Below are 9005 nucleotides of genomic sequence, written 5' to 3' on the forward strand. Positions count from 1 at the left end.
ATTTCTATTGTGATGGGAAGTTATGAGGAAGAAGCCCGGCCAGCTCATTTCGGTAGAGCATGAGACTCTTAATCTCAGGTTCGTGGTTTCGAGCCCCAAGTTGGGCTATGGAGATTTTGAGATTCGGAATTGAGCACCAGCATGCAGATCAAAGTCTTAGCTTAAAAGACTCCTTATTAAAGGATACTTCAGAGCAAATACATTCCATAGAGTTCACACACACCAAGCAACCATCAACGGCTGATCAGAATATTATATATATATTAAACCCATCAATTTGTCTAGATTATATAGCTAAACTAGAATGGAAAACTGCAAGAGATTGAATCCCTAACCAATGTCAAGCGTGTGTTTGATCTTCTTGCGAAAGAATTGGACAACATGGTTCAGGCGGTTTTTGTTCACGGAACTTGTGCTCAAAAACATTAAAGGTAAAATGTATTCTGTAATCTGATCATTATCTCAGACCTAGGTTGTTTTCATACAAGAGGGTTTTACTTCTCATGAAACATATTTCTTGCATTCTAACATTTCTATTGTGATGGGAAGTTATTTGGAAGAAGCGCCAGCTCAGTTCGGTAGAGCATGAGACTCTTAATCTCAGGGTCGTGGGTCGAGCCCCACGTTGGGCTATGGAGATTTTAAGGTTAGGAATTGAGCACCAGCATGCAGATGAAAGTCTTAGCTTAAAAGACTCCTTATTAAAGGATACTTCAGAGCAAATACATTCCATAGAGTTCACACACACCAAGCAATCATCAACGTCTGATCAGTAAATTATATATATATTGAACCCATCAATTTGTCTAGATTATCTAGCCTAACTAGAATGGAAAACTGCAAGAGATTGAATCCCTAACCATTGACAAGCGTTGGTTTGATCTTCTTGCGAAATAATTGGACAACATGGTTCAGGTTGTTTTTGTTCACGTAACTTGTGCTCAAAAATATTAAAGGTAAAACTTATTCTGTAAACTGATCATTAACTCAGACCTAGGTTGTTTTCATACAAGAGGGTTTTACTTCTCATGAAACATATTTCTTGCATTCTAACATTTCTATTATGATGGGAAGTTATTTGGAAGAAGCGCCAGCTCAGTTCGATAGAGCATGACACTCTTAATCTCAGGCTCGTGGGTTCGAGCCCCACGTTGGGCTATGGAGATTTTAAGGTTAGGAATTGAGCACCAGCATGCAGATGAAAGTCTTAGCTTAAAAGACTCCTTATTAAAGGATACTTCAGAGCAAATACATTCCATAGAGTTCACACACACCAAGCAAACATCAACGTCTGATCAGTAAATTATAAATATATATTGAACCCATCAATTTGTCTAGATTATCTAGCCTAACTAGAATGGAAAACTGCAAGAGATTGAATCCCTAACCAATGACAAGCGTTGGTTTGATCTTCTTGCGAAATAATTGGACAACATGGTTCAGGTTGTTTTTGTTCACGGAACTTGTGCTCAAAAACATTAAAGGTAAAATGTATTCTGTAAACTGATCATTACCTCAGACCTAGGTTGTTTTCATACAAGAGCGTTTTACTTGTCATGAAACATATTTCTTGCATTCTAACATTTCTATTGTGATGTGAAGCTATAAGGAAGAAGCCCGGCTAGCTCAGTTCGGTAGAGCATGAGACTCTTAATCTCAGGGTCGTGTTTTCGAGCCCCACGTTGGGCTATGGAGCTTTTGAGATTCGGAATTGAGCACCAGCATGCAGATCAAAGTCTTAGCTTAAAAGACTCCTTATTAAAGAATACTTCAGAGAAAATACATTCCATAGAGTTCACACACACCAAGCAAACATCAACGGCTGATCAGAATATTTTATATATATTAAACCCATCAATTTGTCTAGATTATATAGCTTAACTAGAATGGAAAACTGCAAGAGATTGAATCCCTAACCAATGTCAAGCGTGTGTTTGATCTTTTTGCGAAAGAATTGGACAACATGGTTCAGGCGGTTTTTGTTCACGGAACTTGTGCTCAAAAACATTAAAGGTAAAATGTATTCTGTAATCTGATCATTATCTCAGACCTAGGTTGTTTTCATACAAGAGGGTTTAACTTCTCATGAAACATATTTCTTGCATTCTAACATTTCTTTTGTGATGGGAAGTTATAAGGAAGAAGCCCGGCTGGCTCAGTTCGGTAGAGCATGAGACTCTTAATCTCAGGGTCGTGGGTTCGAACCCCACGTTGGGCTATGGAGATTTTAAGTTTAGGAATTGAGTACCAGCATGCAGTTCAAAGTCTTAGCTTAAAAGACTCCTTATTAAAGAATACTTCAGAGAAAATACATTCCATAGTGTTCACATACACCAAGCAAACATCAACGGCTGATCAGAAAATTATATATATATTGAACCAATCAATTTGTCTAGATTATCTAGTTTAACTAGAATGGAAAACTGCAAGAGATTGAATCCCTAACCAATGACAAGAGTGTGTTTGATCTTTTTGCGAAAGAATTGGACAACATGGTTCAGGCGGTTTTTGTTCACGGAACTTGTGCTGAAAACATGAAAGGTAAAACTTATTCTGTAATCTCATCATTATCTCAGACCTAGGTTGTTTTCATACAAGAGGGTTTTACTTCTCATGAAACATATTTCTTGCATTCTAACATTTCTTTGTGATGGGAAGTTATGAGGAAGAAGCCCGGCCAGCTCATTTCGGTAGAGCATGAGACTCTTAATCTCAGGTTCGTGGTTTCGAGCCCCAATTTGGGCTATGGAGATTTTGAGATTCGGAATTGAGCACCAGCATGCAGATCAAGTCTTAGCTTAAAAGACTCCTTATTAAAGGATACTTCAGAGCAAATACATTCCATAGAGTTCACACACACCAAGCAACCATCAACGGCTGATCAGAATATTATATATATATTAAACCCATCAATTTGTCTAGATTATATAGCTAAACTAGAATGGAAAACTGCAAGAGATTGAATCCCTAACCAATGTCAAGCGTGTGTTTGATCTTCTTGCGAAAGAATTGGACAACATGGTTCAGGCGGTTTTTGTTCACGGAACTTGTGCTCAAAAACATTAAAGGTAAAACTTATTTGGTAATCTCATCATTATCTCAGACCTAGGTTGTTTTCATACAAGAGGGTTTTACTTCTCATGAAACATATTTCTTGCATTCTAACAATTCTGTTATGATTGGAAGTTATTTGGAAGAAGCGCCAGCTCAGTTCGATAGAGCATGAGACTCTTAATCTCAGGGTCGTGGGTTCGAGCCCCACGTTGGGCTATGGAGATTTTAAGGTTAGGAATTGAGCACCAGCATGCAGATCAAAGTCTTAGCTTAAAAGACTCCTTATTAAGGGATACTTCAGAGCAAATACATTCCATAGAGTTCACACACACCAAGCAAACATCAACGTCTGATCAGAAAATTATATATATACTGAACCCATCAATTTGTCTAGATTATCTAGCTTAACTAGAATGGAAAACTGCAAGAGATTGAATCCCTAACCAATGACAGGCGTTGGTTTGGTCTTCTTGCGAAAGAATTGGACAACATCGTTCAGGCGGTTTTTGTTCACGGAACTTGTGCTCAAAAATATTAAAGGTAAAATGTATTCTGTAATCTGATCATTATCTCAGACCTAGGTTGTTTTCATACAAGAAGGTTTTACTTCTCATGAAACATATTTCTTGCATTCTAACATTTCTATTGTGATGGGAAGTTGTAAGGAAGAAGCCCGGCTAGCTCAGTTCGGTAGAGCATGAGACTCTTAATCACAGGGTCGTGGGTTCGAGCCCCACGTTGGGCTATGGAGATTTTAAGGTTAGGAATTGAGCACCAGCATTCAGATCAAAGTCTTAGCTTAAAAGACTCATTATTAAAGGATACTTCAGAGCAAATACATTCCATAGAGTTCACACACACCAAGCAAACATCAACGGCTGATCCGAATATTATATATATATTAAACCCATCAATTTGTCTAGATTATATAGCTAAACTAGAATGGAAAACTGCAAGAGATTGAATCCCTAACCAATGACAAGCGTGTGTTTGATCTTCTTGCGAAAGAATTGGACAACATGGTTCAGGCGTTTTTTGTTCACGGAACTTGTGCTCAAAAATATTAAAGGTAAAACTTATTCGGTAATCTCATCATTATCTCAGACCTAGGTTGTTTTCATACAAGAGGGTTTTACTTCTCATGAAACATATTTCTTGCATTCTAACATTTCTATTATGATGGGAATTATTAGGAAGAAGCGCCACCTCAGTTCGATAGAGCATGACACTCTTAATCTCAGGGTCGTGGGTTCGAGCCCCACGTTGGGCTATGGAGATTTTAAGGTTAGGAATTGAGCACCAGCATGCAGATCAAAGTCTTAGCTTAAAAGACTCCTTATTAAAGGATACTTCAGAGCAAATACATTCCATAGAGTTCACACACACCAAGCAAACATCAACGTCTGATCAGAAAATTATATATATACTGAACCCATCAATTTGTCTAGATTATCTAGCTTAACTAGAATGGAAAACTGCAAGAGATTGAATCCCTAACCAATGACAAGCGTTGGTTTGGTCTTCTTGCGAAAGAATTGGACAACATCGTTCAGGCGGTTTTTGTTCACGGAACTTGTGCTCAAAAATATTAAAGGTAAAATGTATTCTGTAATCTGATCATTATCTCAGACCTAGGTTGTTTTCATACAAGAAGGTTTTACTTCTCATGAAACATATTTCTTGCATTCTAACATTTCTATTGTGATGGGAAGTTATAAGGAAGAAGCCCGGCTAGCTCAGTTCGGTAGAGCATGAGACTCTTAATCTCAGGGTCGTGGGTTCGAGCCCCTGTGGGCTATGGAGCTTTGAAATTCGGAATTGAGCACCAGCATGTAGATCAAAGTCTTAGCTTAAAAGACTCCTTATTAAAGGATACTTCAGAGCAAATACATTCCATAGAGTTCACACACACCAAGCAAACATCAACGGCTGATCAGAATATTATATATATATTAAACCCATCAATTTGTCTAGATTATATAGCTAAACTAGAATGGAAAACTGCAAGAGATTGAATCCCTAACCAATGACAAGCGTTGGTTTGATCTTCTTGCGAAATAATTGGACAACATGGTTCAGGTTGTTTTTGTTCACGGAACTTGTGCTCAAAAACATTAAAGGTAAAACTTATTCTGTAATCTGATCATTATCTCAGACCTAGGTTGTTTTCATACAAGAGCGTTTTACTTGTCATGAAACATATTTCTTGCATTCTAACATTTCTATTGTGATGTGAAGCTATAAGGAAGAAGCCCGGCTAGCTCAGTTCGGTAGAGCATGAGACTCTTAATCTCAGGGTCGTGGTTTCGAGCCCCACGTTGGGCTATGGAGCTTTTGAGATTCGGAATTGAGCACCAGCATGCAGAGCAAAGTCTTAACTTAAAAGACTCCTTATTAAAGGATACTTCAGAGCAAATACATTCCATAGAGTTCACACACACCAAGCAAACATCAACGGCTGATCAGAATATTATATATATATTAAACCCATCAATTTGTCTAGATTATATAGCTAAACTAGAATGGAAAACTGCAAGAGATTGAATCCCTAACCAATGACAAGCGTGAGTTTGATCTTCTTGCGAAATAATTGGACAACATGGTTCAGGTTGTTTTTGTTCACGGAACTTGTGCTCAAAAACATTAAAGGTAAAATGTATTCTGTAAACTGATCATTACCTCAGACCTAGGTTGTTTTCATACAAGAGGGTTCTACTTCTCATGAAACATATTTCTTGCATTCTAACATTTCTATTGTGATGGGAAGTTATAAGGAAGAAGCCCCGCTAGCTCAGTTCGGTAGAGCATGAGACTCTTAATCTCAGGGTCGTGGGTTCGAGCCCCATGTTGGGCTATGGAGATTTTAAGGTTAGGAATTGAGCACCAGCATGCAGATCAAAGTCTTAGCTTAACAAACTCCTTATTAAAGGATACTTCAGAGCAAATACATTCCATAGAGTTCACACACACCAAGCAAACATCAACGTCTGATCAGAAAATTATATATATACTGAACCCATCAATTTGTCTAGATTATCTAGTTTAACTAGAATAGAAAACTGCAAGAGATTGAATCCCTAACCATTGACAAGCGTTGGTTTGGTCTTCTTGCGAAAGAATTGGACAACATGGTTCAGGGTGTTTTTGTTCACGGAACTTGTGCTGAAAACATTAAAGGTAAAACTTATTCTGTAATCTGATCATTATCTCAGACCTATGTTGTTTTCATACAAGAGGGTTTTAATGGTCATGAAACATATTTCTTGCATTCTAACATTTCTATTGTGATGGGAAGTTATTTGGAAGAAGCGCCAGCTCAGTTCGGTAGAGCATGACACTTTTAATCTCAGGGTCGTAGTTTCGAGCCCCACGTTGGGCTATGGAGCTTTTGAGATTCGGAATTGAGCACCAGCATGCAGATCAAAGTCTTACCTTAAAAGACTCCTTATTAAAGGATACTACAGAGCAAATACATTCCATAGAGTTCACACACACCAAGCAAACATCAACGGCTGATCAATTATATATATATTAAACCCATCAATTTGTCTAGATTTTATAGCTAAACTAGAATGGAAAACTGCAAGAGATTGAATCCCTAACCAATGACAAGCGTGTGTTTGATCTTCTTGCGAAAGAATTGGACAACATGGTTCAGGCGGTTTTTGTTCACGGAACTTGTGCTCAAAAATATTAAAGGTAAAACTTATTCGGTAATCTCATCATTATCTCAGACCTAGGTTGTTTTCATACAAGAGGGTTTTACTTCTCATGAAACATATTTCTTGCATTCTACCATTTCTGTTATGATGGGAAGTTATTTGGAAGAAGCGCCAGCTCAGTTCGATAGAGCATGACACTCTTAATCTCAGGGTCGTGGTTTCGAGCCCCACGTTGGGCTATGGAGCTTTTGCGATTCGGAATTGAGCACCAGCATGCAGATCAAAGTCTTAGCTTAAAAGACTCCTTATTAAAGGATACTTCAGAGCAAATACATTCCATAGAGTTCACACACACCAAGCAAACATCAACGGCTGATCAGAATATTATATATATATTAAACCCATCAATTTGTCTAGATTATATAGCTAAACTAGAATGGAAAACTGCAAGAGATTGAATCCCTAACCAATGACAAGCGTGTGTTTGATCTTCTTCGAAAGAATTGGACAACATGGTTCAGGCGGTTTTTGTTCACGGAACTTGTGCTGAAAACATGAAAGGTAAAACTTATTCTGTAATCTCATCATTATCTCAGACCTAGGTTGTTTTCATACAAGAGGGTTTTACTTCTCATGAAACATATTTCTTGCATTCTAACATTTCTATTGTGATGGGAAGTTATGAGGAAGAAGCCCGGCCAGCTCATTTCGGTAGAGCATGAGACTCTTAATCTCAGGTTCGTGGTTTCGAGCCCCAAAATGGGCTATGGAGATTTTGAGATTCGGAATTGAGCACCAGCATGCAGATCAAAGTCTTAGCTTAAAAGACTCCTTATTAAAGGATACTTCAGAGCAAATACATTCCATAGAGTTCACACACACCAAGCAAACATCAACGTCTGATCAGAAAATTATATATATACTGAACCCATCAATTTGTCTAGATTATCTAGTTTAACTAGAATAGAAAACTGCAAGAGATTGAATCCCTAACCAATGACAAGCGTTGGTTTGATCTTCTTGCGAAATAATTGGACAACATGGTTCAGGTTGTTTTTGTTCACGGAACTTGTGCTCAAAAACATTAAAGGTAAAACTTATTCTGTAATCTGATCATTATCTCAGACCTAGGTTGTTTTCATACAAGAGCGTTTTACTTGTCATGAAACATATTTCTTGCATTCTAACATTTCTATTGTGATGTGAAGCTATAAGGAAGAAGCCCGGCTAGCTCAGTTCGGTAGAGCATGAGACTCTTAATCTCAGGGTCGTGGTTTCGAGCCCCACGTTGGGCTATGGAGCTTTTGCGATTCGGAATTGAGCACCAGCATGCAGATCAAAGTCTTAGCTTAAAAGACTCCTTATTAAAGGATACTTCAGAGCAAATACATTCCATAGAGTTCACACACACCAAGCAAACATCAACGGCTGATCAGAATATTATATATATATTAAACCCATCAATTTGTCTAGATTATATAGCTAAACTAGAATGGAAAACTGCAAGAGATTGAATCCCTAACCAATGACAAGCGTGTGTTTGATCTTCTTCGAAAGAATTGGACAACATGGTTCAGGCGGTTTTTGTTCACGGAACTTGTGCTGAAAACATGAAAGGTAAAACTTATTCTGTAATCTCATCATTATCTCAGACCTAGGTTGTTTTCATACAAGAGGGTTTTACTTCTCATGAAACATATTTCTTGCATTCTAACATTTCTATTGTGATGGGAAGTTATGAGGAAGAAGCCCGGCCAGCTCATTTCGGTAGAGCATGAGACTCTTAATCTCAGGTTCGTGGTTTCGAGCCCCAAGTTGGGCTATGGAGATTTTGAGATTCGGAATTGAGCACCAGCATGCAGATCAAAGTCTTAGCTTAAAAGACTCCTTATTAAAGGATACTTCAGAGCAAATACATTCCATAGAGTTCACACACACCAAGCAACCATCAACGGCTGATCAGAATATTATATATATATTAAACCCATCAATTTGTCTAGATTATATAGCTAAACTAGAATGGAAAACTGCAAGAGATTGAATCCCTAACCAATGTCAAGCGTGTGTTTGATCTTCTTGCGAAAGAATTGGACAACATGGTTCAGGCGGTTTTTGTTCACGGAACTTGTGCTCAAAAACATTAAAGGTAAAATGTATTCTGTAATCTGATCATTATCTCAGACCTAGGTTGTTTTCATACAAGAGGGTTTTACTTCTCATGAAACATATTTCTTGCATTCTAACATTTCTATTGTGATGGGAAGTTATTTGGAAGAAGCGCCAGCTCAG

At 37.9% G+C, this 9005-nt stretch overlaps 1 non-coding gene across 1 annotated transcript; it reads left to right on the plus strand.

Annotated features, from left to right (window-relative positions):
- The first annotated feature begins 2144 nt into the window (after positions 1–2144).
- Positions 2145–2218, plus strand: trnak-cuu (transfer RNA lysine (anticodon CUU)). Its single transcript has one exon. It is a non-coding gene; the product is annotated as a tRNA-Lys (tRNA).
- Positions 2219–9005: the final 6787 nt, after the last annotated feature.

The sequence above is a fragment of the Platichthys flesus genome, chromosome 20 (genome assembly GCF_949316205.1).
Source record: "Platichthys flesus chromosome 20, fPlaFle2.1, whole genome shotgun sequence".
Lineage (NCBI taxonomy): Eukaryota > Metazoa > Chordata > Actinopteri > Pleuronectiformes > Pleuronectidae > Platichthys > Platichthys flesus.